This window comes from Lissotriton vulgaris, chromosome 1_1 (assembly GCF_964263255.1).
Source record: "Lissotriton vulgaris chromosome 1_1, aLisVul1.2, whole genome shotgun sequence".
Lineage (NCBI taxonomy): Eukaryota > Metazoa > Chordata > Amphibia > Caudata > Salamandridae > Lissotriton > Lissotriton vulgaris.
Window position 1 is genome coordinate 2,014,092,853 of NC_141685.1, and position 21,769 is coordinate 2,014,114,621.

The following is a 21,769-nucleotide window of genomic DNA, read 5'->3' on the forward strand; positions in this document are numbered from 1 at the left end:
AGCCGGCCCTGCTGAACAGCATATTTCCAAGTGTACAAAAGCCCCATCTGAACCCAGTTTATGAGGTGCGGATCAGCAACAACACACTGGATAAATGAATAAATCCCTGCAAGCAGAAAAGTAGATCACACACAGGGCAGCACAATTGGTATCGCTTGGAAAAATACTTATCTTGCTGGAACATCATAGTATGATGGACTCTGTAATCTTGAGGCTGTGTAAGTGCTAAGTACATGTAACTGTAGAAAACAGTTTTAATGGTGTATTGTACTTATTTGACTCCCTGCAGAGCAAACAGGGAAACTAATGCATTAATGGAAGCCGACTGCAGGTTTCCTATGGCGTTAAACAGAGCATCTGCGCAGTGCTGCTTATTCTGCTACAATCTATTTTACCTGCAGAGAAGTCAGGTTTATGAAAAGAATGCTTTCGTCTCCAAAAATGATGGTATGCTAGTTTTATTCCTACTAGCACCCGGAGTGACTTAGATGATTATTTGATGAACTTACATAGTATATTTAAGTGTCTCCCTTTAGCCAACTAATGTGACATTTCATGCAGAGATGAACCTTGTACCCATTATGATAGAAGGAAGTGTGACAAGTCTCTTCCATGTATTTTACATTTCGAGTATTGTACAGCCGCGGCCGGTGGTGGGAGTACCTGCCAGGAGGGGCGCACTGCATCGCACTGCATCGCATTTGGTGATGCAGTGCATGCAACAAAATGTGTTTTATTTATTTATATGTTTACTTACCTGTTAAACTCCGTAATCCATACATCACTACTCCCCTCCCCCTCCCCACGTCACCGCCCAGCAGGTACTCCCACCACCGGCCGCGGTTGGTATTGTAATACAGTTATAGTTTGTTCACAACCTGCTCACTGTGGCAAGAAGACTCGTACACTTTTTCATAAGCTTCTCCCAGACACAGACGTTGGCCTAGATTTAAAGACTTGTATTGTCCTTGAGTGAGGCAAGGCAACACAAGTCATTAGCTGGGATTTACTAAGCGCCGCAAAGTTCCTTTGTGCTGTTTAGTGAATTTAAAGTAACACAAGCTTTAACTTTCACCAGAGAGGTGTTCCATGGGTGGAGTATGGGCGTTTCAGGCATCCATCCATGTATTTTGGCGTATTCCCAGATTAATAAATAGTTGTAAGCCTGGGAATGTGTCAAAAGGGTGTGCCTCCCGGACCCAGGCATAACAAGGGAAAATATCCTTATTATGATTCATTACTGCCTTTTACCATGTGTGATGCATTCATCATCACACATAGTAAAAAGGAAAATGCCCTAAAGGATTTTTTTGTGTTGAAAAGTTTCCTGCCCAAAACAGTCCTGCTTGTAACGGAGGCACAGTGCGCCAGCGCTAGGAGGGAGCGGAAACGCCTCCATCTTAGTTCTGCCCTCCCCTTTCATGCAATTCCCTTGCTGCGTTGTGTGAAAGATGATTAAATCTGACCCTCTGTGTTTTACATGTCACTCGTCGCTACCCTCTTTCATTTGGAGAATGTTTCGAATTAGGACTCTTTTCTTTTCTTTTTTTGGAGTTGGTTGCACTCTGTTGTTTATTAACTGTGATTTTGACCAACAATCTGTGTACTCTGTTGCTAAAATCTTTGAATTACTTTTAATATTATATTTAGATTGTAATGGATTTTAACATGCACATCAATTATCAGTCAATTTAATTCTTAATTCGATTTTTGAATAAAAATATAGGAGTACATGAAACAATTTCCACTCCTTGTTAAAATTAGACCTATTAAAACACTACAAAACATACAGAATACATTTCTTAAGTACAAATTACACCAATGATTGTCATACTTCAGTTAGTTCTAAAAAGTATGATTAAAAATTATCCGCGAGTATTACTATTCATGCAGGTGTTGGTGTTCAGATACATTGCACGTTATTCTAAAATGGTTCACGAATCACACATGATAGGTATCAGAGAGAATGCTGATGAAATCAAAATCAGAGATTTAGTTTTTGCTCATTTAAAATGTGCAATCCAGCTAAAATTACCAATGTTACATATTAGTAATCACATAATACCACCCCTACTAAAACAAGTGACTTAAAATGTGTTAGGTAATTAGAATGTTGGGAGCTCCATTGAAAACAATGGAATGCTCTGGCTTCTAATGGCTGGTAGAAGCCCGAGGCATCAACCTTCCAAAGTTTAACAAAGGCCTCACAGAGCAAAAAGGAATGTCAACCCCTTCGGGCTCCATGAGGCCTTTGTTTTACAAACTAGAACATTCTGCCCTCAAGGGGAGCTATTTCTAATAGCCTTAGAGCATTCCGTAGAGGACTATACCAGCCATTAATTGCTTGCTCCCTTGTTAAAGGCCCTCGAGTGCTGGAGTGTGCCTTTAATGGCTGGTAGAGCCCACTACAGTGGGCTCTAAGGCTGTAATAGAAGTCATATTGTATATGATATAGGCCAAGAGTTAATTAGATAGGCGTAAAATTGTCCATAACAAACCCTGATCATCATTTTACTGCACAAGCCCTCGTGGACACTTAGACAAGTTTACTAGAAGCAAGAAAATCTTCAAAACTAAGGTCCACCATGATTCCTTTCTTTTAATTTCACTTTATTGGCTCCCTTATATTATCTTACATACCCAACTTACAAGTTGATATTTGTGTATCTTAGGCGAGGACATAGGGACATATCATGTCTAGAAAACAGATAGTAATGAAGTTTTCAGGGACTATTTTGGTAACCCAACCCATCTAGGTGAAGTAATGTTTTCCGTATATGCATTGTTGATAATGTGTAAGCTATTACACTATTACAGACTGCAATATCATCAAGTTTTCACAGTTATCTAAAATCTGCTTCATGGTCCCTTAGAGAGATCTTTAAAAATAGTGGTTTGAACTAACAGCCTTGGTGCTGTATACAATTTGCAAAATACCATATAATGTGGACTGGGCTGAAATTCTATCACAAGGGTATTTTGGGGGATGCAGTTTCCTGTTAGGATTCTCATGAAATGAGCAATATTGATGTGAAATTCCCACCGTGAAGTGTGTCAGTATGATGCATATGATACTGACTTTGAATGGTAAGAAGGTAATATTGTACTACCCGTCACAAGTCCACGATGAGCTTAAGACAGTTGTCCATCATCCAGTCAATGGCATTCATCATACATCTGTAGAAGTTGGCTTTGGTGGTGGAGCGATCTTCTGACAGGGAAAGGACGAGCTGGGTGTCGTTGACGAAGGAGATGATGCTGAGCCATTGTCCTTTAATGGGGCCATGTACGTGTTGAAGAGGGTAGGCTGAGTGATGATCCTTGGGAGATGCTGCAGATGATTTCCTTGGGTAGAGAGGTGAACAGTGATAGATAGATTCTCTAGATTATTACGGTGAGGTATGAGGTGATCTCCCTAGATTCTGATGTGGTGGAGTCTGTTGATCAAGATGTTATGAGAGACTGTGTTGAAGGCAGCTGACAGGTCCAGGAGGATGAGGGCTGCCATTTTGCTGTGGTCCAAGAGGGCCCTGTTGTCATGGTGGCTGCCATCAGGGCTGTCCCAGTGCTGTAGTTGGCGTGGAATGCAGATTCAGAGGGGTCTAGGAGGTTATTGTGTTCCAGGTATTTGGTGAGTTGCTGGTTCATTGCGTTCTCTAGAACCTTCTCTGGCAAGAGGAGCAGAGAGATGGGCTGGTAGTTCTTCGGTTCTGATGAGTCAGTGGATGGATTCTTCGGCATGTTCGCAGTCTTCCAGGAAGGAGGCCAAGCTGATGGAGGTGTTTAGGACTTTCTTAAGCTCGTCGCCAATAATCTTTTTCCCGAGGTTGAAGATGTGGTGGTGCCAGTCATTATTTGTATTTTGAGAATTGGCAATACTTTTCTGTCTAGATGCAGCAGTCAATTTGCCCCATTCTTTAGCCACTAATTCTGTGGATACATCAGTTAATTCTTGGGGTTAGTTTGATACACCATGATTGGGGTGTCGAACCAACTCTGCCAACTCCCCAGTTGCTAAGCCTGCTAACACTCCAGTTAATACCATCGTCTGGGATAACAAGAACCCACAAGGTCCTCCTGCTCAGTTGCATTGGTCTGGGTTTGAACAGATTCTAAATCCCTTTCATTATACCCATTGCATCTGCCACATAGTGTGTAATGCTATTTTTAGGTACTCCTCTTCTGTGCATTGTGATTTGGCTGGCTTTCGTTTTTCCAAATGATTCCAAAAATGAAACCAGTGCTATGGGGTGATTAGATGGTAATAATCAATCTCTAGTTTCGTCACACCCATGCCTCTCTTCCAGTATCCTGTGCCTCGTGTTCTGGCCACCAGACACTAGGGTGCAAATCTTTTTGAATTGAACTAATAAAAACATGTGTACCTGCACAGCAAGAATACAAGTTTGATTATAAACGCTGAGGGTGTGTGTTAATGCCCAGCACCTCTTCCACCACAGGGCTGCTGGTGTGTTGCATTCCTCCATCAGCCCTGAGAGCGTTTAGGTACCTGTCCAGTGACCTCCTCCTGTCACAGGGCTGGTGAGTTGGCAGGGCCTCCTTCCTTGCCCCCAGAAGAGTATAAGTACCTCCCCAATTAGCATGCTGACATATAGGCTCTTTCCTCCCTTGCACTGGTCTATGGATATGTGTCCAGCTGGTAACACATCTCTTCGTTCATCCAAGAGCAAATTTCAGTCCCTTCTAACTCATATAACTTATATTTAGAATGATATCTGCAAAGGAAAGTTTTTTTCTACTATTTTATATTTAGTTGGATATGTGAATTTTATATGTAACTACTATCTCTGTAATTTGCAGTGCAAAGCTCACAGCACAGCCTCCTGTTAGGTGTAGATTGTGTAGAGCTGCTGCCTAACCATGCCACTTTGGTTGGCACAAGTCAATTTTTTATTTTGCAAATAGACAAAACCAAGCAAGCTTGTCTGTTGCAATAGGACATGTGACTTGTATAGTTCCTGCTTTACGATTTTTATTCAAACAGTATGCTCTCTTATGCCACTGGCTTCCTGGAGAGGTATTGGCGATGGAAAACAGTTGCAGAGTGCTTGTCTTATGGCCAAACATGGACACTAGCAGTCAGGCAAGAAGGCAAGCTTGCATTTCCAAATTTCAAAACAATGTGTGTAACAGAATTCTGTCTTGGAAAATGTTCTTTTCTGCTAAATAGTAATTTTCAAAGTTCAGTTTTAAAGGGAGTGTATGATGTGGAGCCTAAGACACCATATGTTTAAACATATTTCAGGTAAAAATGTGATTCGAGTTTTATTAAAAAAAAGAGACCTTTCACATTTTAAATGTAATTCCTTAATATATATTTCACTGTCAGGTAGTATGCTGTGGTATTGGTATGCCACTGTTCACCAGAACTGTGTTTGTCTACATCGTTAAAACCAATGTGCTTGTAGCTTCTTTGTTTCCATTCCTTATTTTTGGTCCTCACCCCTTGATATACCTTGTGAAAAAATTGATGTCCGGAGAATTTCATTTTTGATTTGTGTTTTGTATCATTAGAGCCATAATTTAGCTTGGATAGACATTGCTAATAAGTGTCAAATTTTTCAGGAGAACATTTTTACAAATGCCAGATATTTTACAGTTATGATGTAATATTTCAGGAACCATCAGACCTACATACTTCATTTGGTGTCAAACCATAGGTTTAGAGGGTCAAGTAGTCTTATATACACCAACAATTACTCCTCAGAGCAACCCTTTCACCATTTTCCAGAATGTCAGCTCTATAATGCTGTGTGCTAGCCATCATATTGGCAATTTATTTTAATATTGTTTTTGTATCAGGTTTTTCCTTGATTCAAATTCCTAAACATGAACGAAGAAGGTGGCAGCAGAGGATCTTTATCTCCTGACATAGTGTTGCTAACTACAAAAGCTGAGGACTTCTTTAGCAAAGGACAATATGTCATATGCCAAACTAATCCAAGAAGAAAAGCTAACATCAACTGCAGCTAAACAAAAGAGAGTTTGAGATGCTGTAGAAATACAGCAAGACCAATTTCACAAAAAAATTAAATTGACGGGTGAAGAGATCAAATATTTTATCATTGCAGCAACAAGTGCTACAAGTTGTAAACAATAAAAAAGCCTGGAAAGATTTGTCAAAAAAATGCAGAAACCAGTGAATAACAACAAGAATCCGAATCTTCTGACAACAACCCATCCACTTAACATGCCCATCCACTTAGAGGATCGATGGCTATCCCTCACCCACCCCCAACAACTGACCCGAAAGCAGAGGAACTTTAATGTGTTATCAGTGGTTTAGCCAGAATAAGAGCCAAAGGGATTGATGAAGTACAGAGTATCTGAGTCTTAAAGGGCAAACATGTTTTTCTCTACAGCTAGTTTCTTTGCAGATGAAATTTTCAGCCAGGTAGCTGATCTAAACAGCTGGGGGAATGTATTTGCAGTGGATTTGTATGCCAACACGAACTGCATGCATTCATACATTCAAAAATATGAATGTGAAATGGGCTCCCACCACACCGTAGCCACCATCCTCCAGTTTACTTAAGAAAATTAAGTTTTAAAGCCACTCTTGAGTGCTAACTGTGGGCTCGCACTCAGTAAGATCATAGAAATAATGGTCAACATTGATGAAGCTGTATTGTTCCACAATAGTGAAATTTAGATTTTTCTGGTAAGCATGTGCAATGACAGAATTTGTTTTTGTCAGTCTAATGAAAGAATGAGCCACTTATGGTGTTCTCAGCTGATTAAACCGCTGAAGTTCTTGCTGGAAAAATAAGATCACAGGACACAGTAAAATCAGCATGGAACATTTTATGAAACTTCCTGAAAGATTTAGATTTTGGACTTGACAACATATTTTGTGATGCCCCAGAGCTCTGCAAATCATTGGAGTCGAGAAGAATGTCGTCTTATCATTTTGACATCATTGTTTAATATCAGGAAATCAAAACTGTTACAAACTAAAGTTCTTGAGTTAGGGACAGAAGCCAACAACATTGATGATGGATTTGAAGATATAAGTTAAGAAGTGAAAGACAATCCCATGAACAAACAGGCTTATGCTGTGCAAATGTACTGGCTTTTTCAAATCATGTTTTATGAATTACATCATGACAAAAAGAAAACTCTGCTGCACATGATGACTGCTCTTACAATGTATGGCAAGTGCAAAAGTAGAGAGCAAATCACTTCAATGAATAGGATTGGTGTATCAACGAGCTATAATTACATAGTACGGAGCAGGAACTGGTTAGCAGCTCATGCTGTAAAATCTTGTGAATCAAACAGCACACCACTTCAAAGTCACTTTACCAGTAAAGGATTTATAATTGCTGTGCTTGATAATTTTGATTTTCAAGACAGCTCTTCTTTGTCCGGAACATCCAGCACACATGATACTGCCATGGTGTTTTTTCGAAACTTTACTAATGAAGTAGCTGCAATTAAACAGGTGTAGGCACAAACAAATGAATCTGCAAACATATACCCCCAACTGCCTTGCCAATGTGAGCAAAATCACTACAAGCCATTAAAACATCCCTGTGTGCCAGTTTCAAGGTAGCTGAGGACATGGATATTCTTTTACCTGATGCTGCGGTCCACAAAGCTGATTTAATTCAATTTGTCATATAGCCTATTCAGTGCAGATTGAAGGATGAAGAAAATCTGGTTCCTCCATGAGCTAGAATTCAAGCTCTGATCTTTCAGAATACCCTCACACTTAAGAAGGGTGGGTTTTAACCAGTAATACCATCCCCAGTCACAAACTACGTAACAGTATACACAGCTCTAAAACATTTCCACAATGTGCATGCCCAGCTTGAAGACCAACCTATCCTGCCAATTTACTGCAATGAATATGTTTTCCGTATTGTAGTTGCCATTGTTATTAGCAATCCAGTTGAATTTGATGATCTTTATCCATTGATGGGCATTTTTCACATAACAAACTTTGTGTTGTGGTGTGCAGGAAGGTATCTCAGTGGATGTGGCATAGACAATGCACTCATTGAGGCTGAAATCTTTGGAAGCAAAACAATCCAGTCAGTACTGAGCAGAACTCATTACGTTTGTTTGTTACACAATATGCTCATCATATCTGGGACTGTAGAAACATTGTGTTGGAATGCTTTCTAAAGTAAGAATGACACATTTTGGGGCATATCAGCAAGGGGCGGCAATAATTATCACTAAGCGCGTTTAGCGCTTGGTTAATTATCGGTGGCTATCGCTGGATTGTATCCCTGAGATAGCGTGCTATCAGAAATGCTTATCTCAACAGCGATACAATTCTAAGCGCAAGCAGCCAAATGTGCGATTATCGCTGGAAATCCAGCAATAATCACACGACGTTTGGTTATAGCTTGTTGATAGGGCAGGGCATACTTAGCCATGATATCCACCTTCCATTGGATATAATAGCTAAGTTAGAATGAAAGCAGGCATATGGAAAGCAGCGATAACCGAGGTTTGCGCTACTTTTCTTATCAATATGCTCTTTAGCGCGCAGCTTGTTAATCGGAGAAATGTCCGTTAGTGACATTTCTCATGTTATTTTGGGACGGAACACCCACTTTGCATCTCATTGGAGATGCAAAGCTGGGCATTCAGGGAAAGGCAAGGATTCACGCGATAGCGTGACCTTGCTGATAATGCGATAAAATTAACCCTGCTTTTCACCTGAAATTGGATGTTAAAGCAGCGATATTTTATCGTCCCTCTTAATAATATGCCCCTTTGTTTTGTATATTTTAGCTCAGAAATGAACAAGGCACAGGGTGCACTTCATTCATAAGACATAAAGCAAAACCAGGCAATTGTCAATACACTCATTCAAACTCAGAAAACCTGAAAAACAAGTTCATAGAGTTTGTCAAAGAATGTGAAGAAAAATCAGGACTTTGCAAGTACTGGGGAAATGTTTTACACATGATTGCTTTAGTGAAAAACTTGGTACATGCTGATCGGGAAGGTGATTAAGAGCTACACATGAAAACTGTTCAGACTGTGAGTCACTGATTACTGTGTTTCGCAAATTTGATTGCATAAACCACCTGAGATATGGGTCCTGGTATTTGGAAAAAGGGAAAAAGCAAGGAGTTGAAACATCATACATGTACAGAAAATTCATCCAATGATATTTTGTGGTTAAAGACATAGTGGGATAGTTCAATGCTGTGGCTCCGTACATGAAACTAGAACAGATGATCTAGGGATCACAGAAAAGCTCCAAGAGAAGTATTGGTCAGACACATACAAGTGAATATGTGGCTCAATGGCAAATAGTTTACCATGAGGTCCTTTCTATTTGCAATGTTTTCAGAAAGATGACAAATTCAAAATTAATAAACCATTGTGAGACTCACCACAGACTTGTGGGAAAGAGAGGGGAACATTTTAATAAACATATTGGCAGACTTCCTAATTTCATGCAGCAGCCAGGAAACCCCTTTGATATGACTGAGCCTGTGTGACTACACAACTTCATGACCAAACAATATATGGATAAAGATATAAAGACACATCCATCTACTAAATGTCCTAGAACATGGATCAAAGCTATGAGTAGAACTAAAGCAGGAGATGTTTGTATTGAAAGATAAAAAGCTGGTAATCATAATCACTAAAGCTAAACTTCCATGTTTTAATTGCCATAGTAAGAGTTTTGTCCAACCAGCTACCACAAAACAGGTAATAAAAAAAAACCTTTGGCAATCACATCGAGAGATGGATGTAGCGAAAGATGGGGGGAATTTATGAAGAACATTCTTTCACATGGTCTTCTTCCAACAAACACAATTTTTGATGGAGTTGCTGAACCAAACCAGTGAAGCACAAACACATAGTAGAACAAAAAAAAAACTTTCACCTGAGGAATTTCTATTAAAAAAGGTGTCCTCATTGAAAACTGAAGTTGTGGGATGTGTCACAATTACGAATGGTCAAGATTTCTTCCATGCAAAACTGGGGAGAGGTCGTTAGGACTGTTCTACAGATATCAAAGTTAGTGTGCACCTTCCAAGAACATCACATTGTCTTTGACAGTCAAAGAATCAGAAATAATCAGACGAATGTGTTCAAGTGGAGCAATTGACCTTGCCTGCATTGAAAATTTGACACTAGTACCTGTGCAACTTGATAAATTCTGTTCATCAACATCGAACAAAATGAACTTGAAGATGTTAACTCATCAAAACTTTGCAGATGCTTCAGTGAACACTGAGTTTCTAATTATTGCTAGTGGAATGATATTTAGTGAGGGGTTGGTGGTGCAGAGATATATTCAAACAATATGGGCCATATTGTTAATACACTTTAACGCAAATTGGAGGAAGCTGACCTTCGTGTTGTGCCACATGTTGAGTGGGCTGTTTGAAATCGTTCCAATCGTGTCACTGTACTGTCAAATGACACAGTTGTTATTATTGTGTCACTTAGATTTGTTGCAATGTTTATACATCAAGGAATGTCAGAGCTATGGATACATTATGGAACAGGTGGAAAAAGACACTTAATACCCCTTCATATTCCGTACAAGAAACTTGCCTCAGAGCTGCTCAGTGTCCTTATCAAGGCAAATATTTTTATGGGTATTGACACTACGAGCAAAATTGGAACACAGCTTGGCACTTTAACTGCTAAAACTATGACTTTTCTAAAGGAATTTGCTGAGACAGAAGAAGAATGTAACTTTAAAGATTTTGTGCATATGTGGAAAGTGAGTTCTGACTGTAGCACATATGATGATCTTCGGTGCAGAGAGTTCAAGAGATCAGTCCAGCTAAGGGACCTTCCACCAATGTAATATTATGTGTGTGGACACATTAAAAGATCATTTTAATTGATCAAAAGATTTGTAAATGTTTTGGATCATGCATATGTAGTGAAAGATCCATGTGAATTTGGTTGATAAGATATTGATGGGATGCTGAAAACCACAGAAATTTCTAAAGCCTCTAACCCCAGAACTTACACGGACATATACTTGCAAAACCTGGGCTACAAAAAGATGTCCCTATCAATATGCTCTTCTCAAATGTTCAACAGTCTGCAAATATACCATGAGCGATTGGCGAAACAAATAAAAATAACTTTGAAAATGTGTCTAAACAGAAGTGATAAACATTATTTTTTTCATATTTAGATCCTAAATATTGTTTGGTGTATAAATAAAAGGATTAAAAACGATTATTATCTGGTTCATTTCTATATATGTCTCTTCTTCTACTTTTATAGCTGCCCACAGAACGTACATGTACTTGCAAAACCTGTGCTACAAAAAGATGTCCCCGTCAATATGCTCTTCTCAAAAGCTCAACATTCTGCAAATGCACCAGGAGCGATTGGCAAAACAAATAAATAAAATTAACTTTGAAAATGTGTAAAAGCAGGGGTGATAAACATTATTTTTTCATATTCAGGCTATAGAATGGTTAAAAACCATTGTTATTTGTTTAATTTCTATGTGTTTCTTCTTCTTCTATTACAGCTGCCATTTTGGGAAATGGTGGAAGGGTTGCTCTGAAGAGTTATTTTCCGTCTCTGTAAGACTACTTGACCCCCAAAAGTAATGTTTTGAAACAAAATGAAGTAGATAGGGTTCATCTCATGGTTCTTGAAAAATTATGTAATCACTGCAACACATCTGCCATTTGAAAAATGTAGTCCCTAACAATTTGACCCAGATTAAGCAATGCATTCCCAAGCTAAATCACTTCTCTAATCATCCAAAAACACAAATCAAAAATGAAAATATCTGGACAACAATTTTCTTACAGAAGTATATCAGGGGGCTGGGTATATTTAGAATACTGTAAGGTGTGTTAACCGCTTGGCTGCCACCCTGTCTTCTCTCCCCTAGCGCTAAGCCCTTTTTGAATGTTTGAGGTATTTAATGCTTTCATAAGGTTTTTTTACAAAATATATCCACACCAAATTCTTTCCTTTTTCCGACATTCCTGGGAATTTTAAAGGCAGGGTTTAAAGATCCCCCTGAAGGGAACCGAGAAAATAAACAAAGTATCACTAAATATTGTTTTTCAGGTGGGTTGGGGTCAGCTACGCAAGAAAGCATATGTTTTTTTTCTAAAAATTATATCAGCGAAAGGTTTTCTGTGCTACAATCATGATCTTCCCAGCTTCTAGGAATAGGCTGAGTTAAATGAAAACAACAATTTTTACTACAGTTTTCGATTTTTCTAAAAAATAGTAAATATTTCCAACTTTTTAGGTGTTTCAACCAACTTACTCTTTGTGCTAGAAAAGAGGTGCAAACCCCCTGGGTGATCCCGGAAAGCAATACATATCTGAAAAGTAGACACAAATATGAATTCATTTTTCCTAATAAACTAGTTGTTAAAATTTAAAATAACGAAAAAGTGTAGGAGTAATATCCATTGGTGAAAATATTTGTATCTGTAATTTTATTTCACAATGGAGATTTGCAAAAGCAATATACTGTTATGTCTGATTGGCCTTTCTGGTCAGGTGGATATATAGGGTTTGTAGGTTCTCCAAAAGCACGTGATAGCCAGCACCAACTGAGCTTATAATGATTTTTCACTGTGTACCAATCATACATCAATTCATATGGTAAAGCAAAACAATTGAAAAATGGCTATATCTTTTTGCAATGGGCATAATATACTGAGGGCCTCATTTATAGGGTTTTGGCGTAAGGCAGAGCAGCAAGTCGCCTTGCGCGCTGCCCTATGTCAAAGTAAAAGAACAGGAATGCACCATATTCGTCCAATATGGTGCATATCTGTCCTTTCCCTCTGCTCTGGCAACATTTTGGCAGCCTAGCACCAATTCAGGCACCCTTGCACCATAGTGCAAGGATGCCTGTGCTGTCAGCAGTATTGTTTTTATGCAGACAACTTCCTGCACAAAAATAATCCTGGGAAACTTTTTTCTCTTTTCATGTGTGCCGTAGAATGCACACATGGAAAGAGGAAAGAATTGGGAGAAATAAATGTGTTTTTCCCCTTTGTGGCTCCCCTGGGGAGGTGTAAGGTTTTGGCGAATCCCCAGGTTTACATGTTTTTTTTAATCTGGTGAAGGACCAAAGTCCATGGGTGCTGCGTAGGAACACCGACAGCAATGCCCATTGAACACCTCCCTAGCTCTTAGTAAGGCAAGTCAGTGATTTGTGCTGCCTTGCCTTACTACATATCTATGAGGCCTTTGTGTGGCTTTGCATGACCACATAAAGATAATTTTGTAGTTTGAGCCACAGGAGCATCAGAAAAAGGGACACTCCAGAAGCATAAAGGGCGCATAAAATGCCTCTGAGTTTAGGATCAGTGTTTACTTACACACTTCTGAATTTGGGGTCACACATACTATTGTGTGATTCAGACAGCATTTTGCAGGATGGCTTCTTTTTGAAAGCCAAAAATGCTGAGAAATCCAATAGTACAAATATTCTACTCTTGTTCCCACATGTCTTCTAATAAAAATGGTTCCCACTTGTTTTTGGGAGCACCCACAACACAAACCTCACCAAACACGACTTGGAGACATCACATTTCATCCAGAAAATTCAATGCCTTTTTTACAACCTGGATGGGCATGGGTTTGGAATGAGAAGCTTTAGCCGAGTCGAACACAGATTACATATGATGGACAGCTCCCGTAAATCAACATGGAAGGTGAAACACAAACAAAAACAGCACTTAAAACTTAGATAGTTTAGAAAAAAGCTCCAAACAGAAACGAATATGGAGCTACAGAGCACCCCAAATTATTAAGAGGTTCAAAATGCGACGATAGAATCCCTTAAGGGGTGATGTACCACAATACCATTTGTTTAGTGGCCAATTATAATGAACTGAAATCTCACTCCAACTGAATTACCTTGGGACTCCCAAGAGTCTTTATTAGCAAGAGGCCCACAGAAAAGAGAATGACAGTGATCATAAACTCGGCACTATGTCAACATTAGTGGATAGTTTTAGGAGTAATTTAGGGTCATGTTGAAATTGTTGACTGGATTTGAAAGCACCATTATGTTTTTGTGTTTTATGCACAATTCACAGGCAATTATACTTTGTTTAATGATGGCTTAGCAGATAAATAACCGCTTCCAGTTTTGTTGGGCATATTTGTGGTAACCGAAAATGTTGAAATATTACCTTCCTTTTTTGATATGTTTAATGTATATAATATGTGTTGAAATGATACTGAAAGAATTGTAAATAAACACATGGGCCAAGATAAATGATTTAGCTTTGATTTCTAAAACAATGTTGGTTGAACAAATGTAGCTAGACTCTGGTTATTTGCAATAGATTTATAATGTGAGCAGATGCAAACTGTTGGCCCCAGTTCAGCTGTCATGCAGGTAAACCTACCAAACACACACATTTCTGAAAATGTGAAACCAGAGAAGCCTTAGGTGGTGTGAGTCATGTGGGTCACACATCTTACTTCCCGGGAGATGTGGGGTTCCACAGAATTCCTACCACCCAGAGTTCAGGATTGTTTTACTTGTGTAGATCGCAAAACAATTTTTTACCCAGAAGCCCTTGCAAACTTTTCAGTAATGTTAAGTTTCAGAATCTCTGGGGCTCCACAACTTTCCTACCACACTTTTCCTGATAAAAGTGGCTCCTCATTTGTGCAGGTGGGCATAGTGCCCCTGACAGGAGAGACACCAAAACACAACATAGACAAATCAAACATTTGTAACCAACCCTTTTTTGCAAAGTAGGTAGTTGTGGATTTTGCGCCCTGCGAGATCTACCTATATTTAGAAATTTCTGAAACATAGACACCCAGAGGAGTCAAGAATGGTCTGGTTTGTGTGGCTTTCCCTACCAATTTATTCCAACGATGCCCTTCAAACCTCAAACTTTGGCAAAAACAAGCATTTTCCTCACATTTCCTTGTGAGAAAGTTTTGAAATCTTTGGAGATCCTTAAATTTCTTACCAATTGTGTGGGTTGCCCTACTGTGTGAGATAGGAAAGGTCACTCATAATGAGGGTATAACTGATTGACAAAAAGCAAATACAATCAAAAAAATTCCAAATGACATAAAATATGAAGGATAAAAATGTAATGCATAGACTTGTTGAAATATTGTTTTGTATAACTTTATAAAGCATCATCTGTGGAGATCTGGGCATGAGCAGCAATTTAGAAACCCTCTCTATGTCTTATGGAAATCAAAATCACCTGATTAGTAACTGTAGAAAGCCACCTTCATTAGCATAGCTATCGAAAAGGTTTAAATAAGTTTAATCAAAATGTAGTTAAATTAGTTTCCTGGAATGAAACTGAAATGTTCTTCTTTTCACATGGGCAGTACCCTGATGTCTTAAAGGGCAGCTCTACATTATACACATAGGGCCCAATTCACAAAAGTAAACTTGGACTTAAGTCTAAGTTTACTACTTTTTTGCGTTTACAAAGGCACTTACGAGTAGTATCTGAACGACTGCTGAGTTTTCACACTTTAGGAGGACTCTCTACACTTGGGGCAGTGTACAGAACAATGAAATAATAGGAAAGACGAAAATGCAAACCTCTACATGTAGGTTCAGAAGCAGATACCATATGATGAAGGACATTTGATAGTACTACAAGCAGAAGCATAAAGGAAAAATCACAATAAATTGCAGTCTCAATCCTGCGCGTACCCCATTTGTATAAGTTTACAAGTCATAGGAAACAGCAGAGAGTGGTAACATGTAACTAAACATTGGAGTACATATTGAGTGAGGAATACATATAACATGGGGGACATATGCCAGTCACTGTGGATTAAAAATGTAAGGGAACTACAGAAGAGCTATTAGCTATATTGGGAGGGTCTTTGGGGAGTTACTTAGATGGGCAACACTCACCCCCAAAACAGTGTTGAAATATTAATTCTAAACCATCCTCAGTAATATGATTATATTATCCTACAAGAGGCAACAATAACAATTAATTTAATTTTGTAACTTCATTGAAACACTCATAATCTAAACATGACTTATCTGTCCAATAATTCCTCTGACAATCTGTTCTTATGTTAATGTTAGTCATAAGAGATTGTTTCCGGCTCCCCTCTGGACCCGCTCCCTCCTAAAATTTGGAAGGAGTTTGCTGTCGAGCTTTTTCCCTCCCTCCATCTCATCTGCAATCAATCTCTGATAACCGGCACCGTTCCTGCCCACTGGAAGCGTGCGCTCGTCTCTCCCCTGTTGAAAAAACCCTCTCTGGACCCAGAGTGTTCAAAAAACTACCGACCCATTTCACTGTTGCCTTTTCCCGCCAAGATAGTCGAGCGAGTGGTTAGTAACACTCTTTCCACCCACTTAGAACAACTTCTCCTACTTGACGAGGACCAATTTGGCTTCCGGACGGCCCATGGGACCGAAACAGCCCTCATCACCGCCATGGATGAACTTCAGAGGCGTGCAGACAGAAATCAGGCTTCTTTTTTGATTCTGCTTGATATGTCTGCCGCCTTTGACACGGTTAATCATAAGATCTTGTTAAGGCAGTTGTTTGAGACAGGGGTGAGAGACTCGGCTCTGAGTTGGTTCCACTCTTTTTTGCAGGGCAGGCAGCAGGCGGTTTCTATGCCTCCTTTTCAATCCCCCTTCTCCCCCGTCCTGCATGGTGTGCCCCAGGGCTCTGCCATCAGCCCTATCCTTTTTAATATTTACCTTAGGCCACTAATCTCGCTCATCAAAGGCTTTGGCATTCGAATTATTAATTATGCCGATGACACGCAGATGATCCTTTCCTTGGAAGGAGAGGAGTCCATCTCTGTGGAGGTTTTACACAACTGCCTCAGGAATACAGCCAGCTGGTTAAAGGCAAACTCGCTTCAGTTTAATGCCGGGAAAACTGAAGTGCTTTTTAGCGCTGGAACAAGGATCCCTCGCCCGTTTCCGAACAATTTTTGGCCCCCGGAATCCGGCTCTAGCGTCCGGCCTTCAGACTCTGTCCGTAACCTGGGAGTCATGCTGAACCATGGGCTCAGTATGGACACCCATGTTCAGAAAACATCGGCCTGTTGTTTCTCCATCCTTCGCTCACTCAGGAAGGTTCTGCCCCTGCTACCATCTCATGCCCGCGTCCAGGTGGTTAGATGTACCATCCTGAGCAGGTTGGACTATTGTAATGCCCTCCTGCTCGGGTCCCCTGAGTATCTACTGGACAGACTCCAAAGGGTTCAATCTGCGGCGGCTAAATTGGCGTTGGGGCTGCCTAGGAGATCTCATGGTCCATCTGCCCTTGCAAAACTACATTGGCTTCCTCTTAGACAGAGGATTCAATTTAAAGCCCTTTGCATTGTGTTTAGGGCTCTTCACGGATGCGGCCCAGTCCCCCTCAGGTCCAAGTTTGTCTGGTACACCCCTTCCAGACACCTTCGCTCATCGGATGCTAAACTGGTAGTTGTTCCCAGATTTAAGAAGTTCAGAGCTGGTGGCAGATCCTTTCAGGTGACTGCATCCAGACTCTGGAACACTCTCCCCATCGAGATTAGGGCCACTAATGAACTTATGCAGTTTAGGAAAAAGGTAAAAACTTGGCTTTTCCCTGGATAGCCTTCGCTCCCCAGGCATACTTCGCTGCCTTCTGTAGTCTGGATTCTATTAGCGCCAGGATGCCTGCAACTGTGACAGTCGCGCTCTATAAATTCTTAAAATAAATAAATAAATAAATAAGTCAAAATCTCAATCTCCAATAGTGTTTCGAACAATTCACAAACTTGTGAGGCAAAGACTCTGCACTCTGTGTAGAGATCAACACTAAAACATAGGAAATTACATACATGATATAACAAACAGGAAATGACATACACAAAGCTGAAGTCAGCCATTTTGTGATCATGCTGTGGCATCCCCATATCAGAAAAGCATCCTCCTACATTCTTATGCTCTGTCTATTTATTCTGCCTCTAACATGGCTGAAGGTCTAGATGAGAAGGCACCCCCCTTCATTGCGAGTGAACTGAAGATCATTAGTGAGGGGTCCTTGCTAAGTACCTCAGCTTTATGGGGGGCCTAACACCCAGATGAGTAATGCAGTGTATGTCCAATTCTGGTGGGACATTGCTATGTGCTGCAGAGTAGTGTACAACCATCAGGGCAAAATGTGGCAAAAGCACTGGGAGGACTGGCAATGCTGGGCCTGAATAAAGGTTCAGGACAGCATGGGTGTGTCCTATCAGCCTCATTCACAGAGGCCCTGCATGACCACGCAATATCGGAGGGTCCTAAAGGTTTCAAGGCTGACCCGCAAATCACAAAAAGATAGGGTGCCTGTAGGAACAGAAAAGGTACAGAGACCCTGGATTGGATCGATCAACTCCTACAGTATGAAGCATGGGACTGTTTAAAGTGAAAAGGTCATCCGTAATGGAAGAGGATGCCTCACACACATAATAGTGTCGTAATTCATCATGGGCATCCTCTCCCCACCCTCGTAAGGTCGTACTAACAGGGTGGACTCAACCTCCACAAAGATTCAGCACTAGAAGGGAGTTCTTTTATAAAAGTAAGTAGGCAAGAGCAGGTTCCAGACAATCTAAAAATACCGTAGGGTTCCTTGGTTTTCCCCCCTATTCGTGAGGCATATTAAAAACACTTCTTTTGATGGGTGTCATAGAGTAAAATGGCTCAGGCCTGCCTCTTATTTGCCAACATGTTTCTGCCCTCAATTAGCCTAATAGGTCTGGAACAATCTACGAGGCTAGTGGATCCCTATAGTGCGAGCCTGAGTGTCAAGTGAAATCCAGATGTTGATGCAAGTGCTACCCACACACTAAGTATACACAGGTGAGTCCTACCTGGGGTTCTAATTTCCCGGATTCCTTTGATAGCCTATTTAGGGGGGATCAAAAGACAAGACAGTCTGTGCATATGTGCATTTCAAACCAGGATACAATATAGGAACCTCTCATGCAATTAATGTCAGGGATGGAGGGAATCTACCAGATGTCTTCCCAAGTTTCGTCTATTCCAAAAAGATGCCACCCAGTAGGCACCTCACCCACTTTGTTTAGTGGAATATTTCAGCATCGGCGACTATCCACACCCTGGCAGTATAATACCAGCTGAGGTCAGGAGCTCTGCAGAAGATATGTAGGTTTCAATTGCAAGCATTGCTACCTTGACGAATGTGTGACTACAGAAGCGTGCTTCCTGCGTGATTCGTATGACTCCCGAATCACCCATAACTAGGGCTTTCTCCAAGAAGAGTTTTAACAGAAGGTGAGAGTCTTAGTCCTCATTTTTATGGATGGTGTGAAAGAGTAGGTAGGCAGAGGTGCTAATGGCTCTGATGAAGGCCGCAGACACATGTGGGCTTTAAATGTTGTCCAAAACATGTTTGGGGGATTGAGGTAATTGATACTTAAATAGCCCCACAACAAGTTTTAAACATGTCTAGGGTATTCAAACCATAAATGAAATTCCTTTTGGTATACCCTGAGACATTTTTATTGCTTTTTTCTCTGAATCCGTCCTCCAAATCCAGTAGTGATTTGTATAGCAACTCCTGACCTCGGTGGAGTCCGCCATGGTTATATTATCCTACCAGGGAGTGGATAGGAGCCAATGATGAAGCATGCCACTATTCAAAGTGGGTAAAGCGCCTACTCTAAAATCATTGGATTTTCTCCAAGACCTATCCCAGAAATCTAACCTAGTTGCCCATAGGTGTTTAAGGGCTAACTTTCCAGGTCTATGTGGCAGTTTAAAACTGCACACACACACTCTGCAGTGGCAGGCCTGAGACGTATTTAAAGTGATTGGCATAATCTGTGCTGCAGGCCATGAGTAGCATTTAAGTTACAGGATATGGGCACTTGTAGTGCACTTTATGAGGGACTTTTAAGTAAATTAAATATGACGGATGATGTTGGAGCTTACTCCTCCTGTTCCCACAGCTGTCGACTTTGAATCCCAGGCCATCCTAAACTTTCTGGTGTGTCCATCTTAATGAAATCTAACTTCCAGAAAAGTTTTTTAACTCTGATCGTAAAGGGCTTCATGAGGACTGACAGCATTTGAGCGATGCAGAGGTCTACTTCGGCATGGATTTGCACACTTGGAGCTTTCTGGCGGCTGGTTCAGTATTTTGCTCTTATTCATCCTGCCTTTCTCGGCCCAGTGCTTCAACTGAGCTAAAGCACTCTACCAATTCAGCTCTCCCGTAACAATTTTTTGCCATCCTCTTCATGTGTGTGCTGATTTTGTTACATGATCTCAACATTTTCCCAGGCTCATGTTTATTAGGAGTCCTGATGATGATTCCATGATCAATAGGGATTGAAGCTTTGAGAGAAAGAATCACTAACTATGACATTGAATAGAAAGGCTACAACACATGTCCTTGACTTACTGAACAGCAATATATCATGCGGGCTTTCCCTGCAGGTGCCACTGATTTAACTACTGCGTTAATCTATATATAAAGCTGAGATATAAACTAGACTTTGAGGGATTCCAAAGTTGAATAATTTCAATACCATTCTTGAATGAAGCAAGCAATGGAGTGCCATAGAAAACAAATTATGGCACAGTGCAGCAGCACTGCACTATGAACATGGGCCGGGTCACCCACTAAGGCAAGTGCTGTTGTATTGTGCGTTATTGAACAGCCCTTCCTAAAGTCTGTTTAATACTACAATATTATATTGTTGTTAGTTGATCACTTCAATAATTCACCAAAAATTATCTGTGCTGTGATCTTGTTGCTGTGGGCGCAATATTGATAGTTGAAAATTAATACTTGGGTCTTGCAAAGGACCCTTTTGTAAAAGGATACTCAGGAATGTGGCCCATCTCCAAGAAGCTACCAAATTGTATCATTAAAATGGTTGCCCTCCAATATTCCTTTTAGTATTTGCTAGATTACCCCTATAACCCCAGAGCTAGGGACTGCTAGAAAGTCCCCATTTTGGTCTGTTCACCCCCAATGTTTGTGTGCTGACTGGGATTAATGATAGCTGACTCTGACTGTGCCCTGATCCCTGCTAGTCACCCTAGGGCCAGTGCTATGTTAAACACACACACATGCATTGAGGTACACTTATAATTGGCTTGACCTAGTAGATAACAGGACAAGGGGAGGCAAACTACCCTAGTTTATAAAAGGGCCTCGCAGTTTAGAGGCCAGCAGCCTTTTTTCACTTGCATACATGCACTACTGAGAGCATGAGGTCCTTTTAAAAGCAGCTCTGAGATGCAGCACTGCTTTTAAAAAGTAAGTTAGCTGGAAACTCGACTTTGGTGGCCGGGAGCACTATAAAAGTGATAATCTACATTATTGGTACATAGCAGAAACCCCAGGGGTGGAAGTTCAGGTAACTATGAGCAGGGCCCCTATAAAATACATCTTAAAAACCCTGGTGAGGGAAAACTGCCCATTTTAGTTTTTCCCAGTGTAAGAAATCCACTGCAAAATTAACTTTAGTGCAGCGGGCACAGTAAATTATTAACCTACATCATTTGGACATATTAGGCAACCCCTATGCCTCCCCTAGGTGTCCCATGTGTGAGGGGTCCCGTAAATATCAGCAGGATCCTTATAAAATATGATTTGTAAACCCTGGTGAAGGAAGAACTGCATCGAATACCGGAATAATTACAAATCAACCAGAAGCGCATATCATGCACTGATTAAACAAGCCAAAACCAACTTTTACACCTCGGAAGTAGAAAATGCCAGAAACAAACAAAAAACTATTTTTAAAATTGTCAATAGTTTTAATAAACCCAAAATACTAGAACAAGAAATCCCGCCTT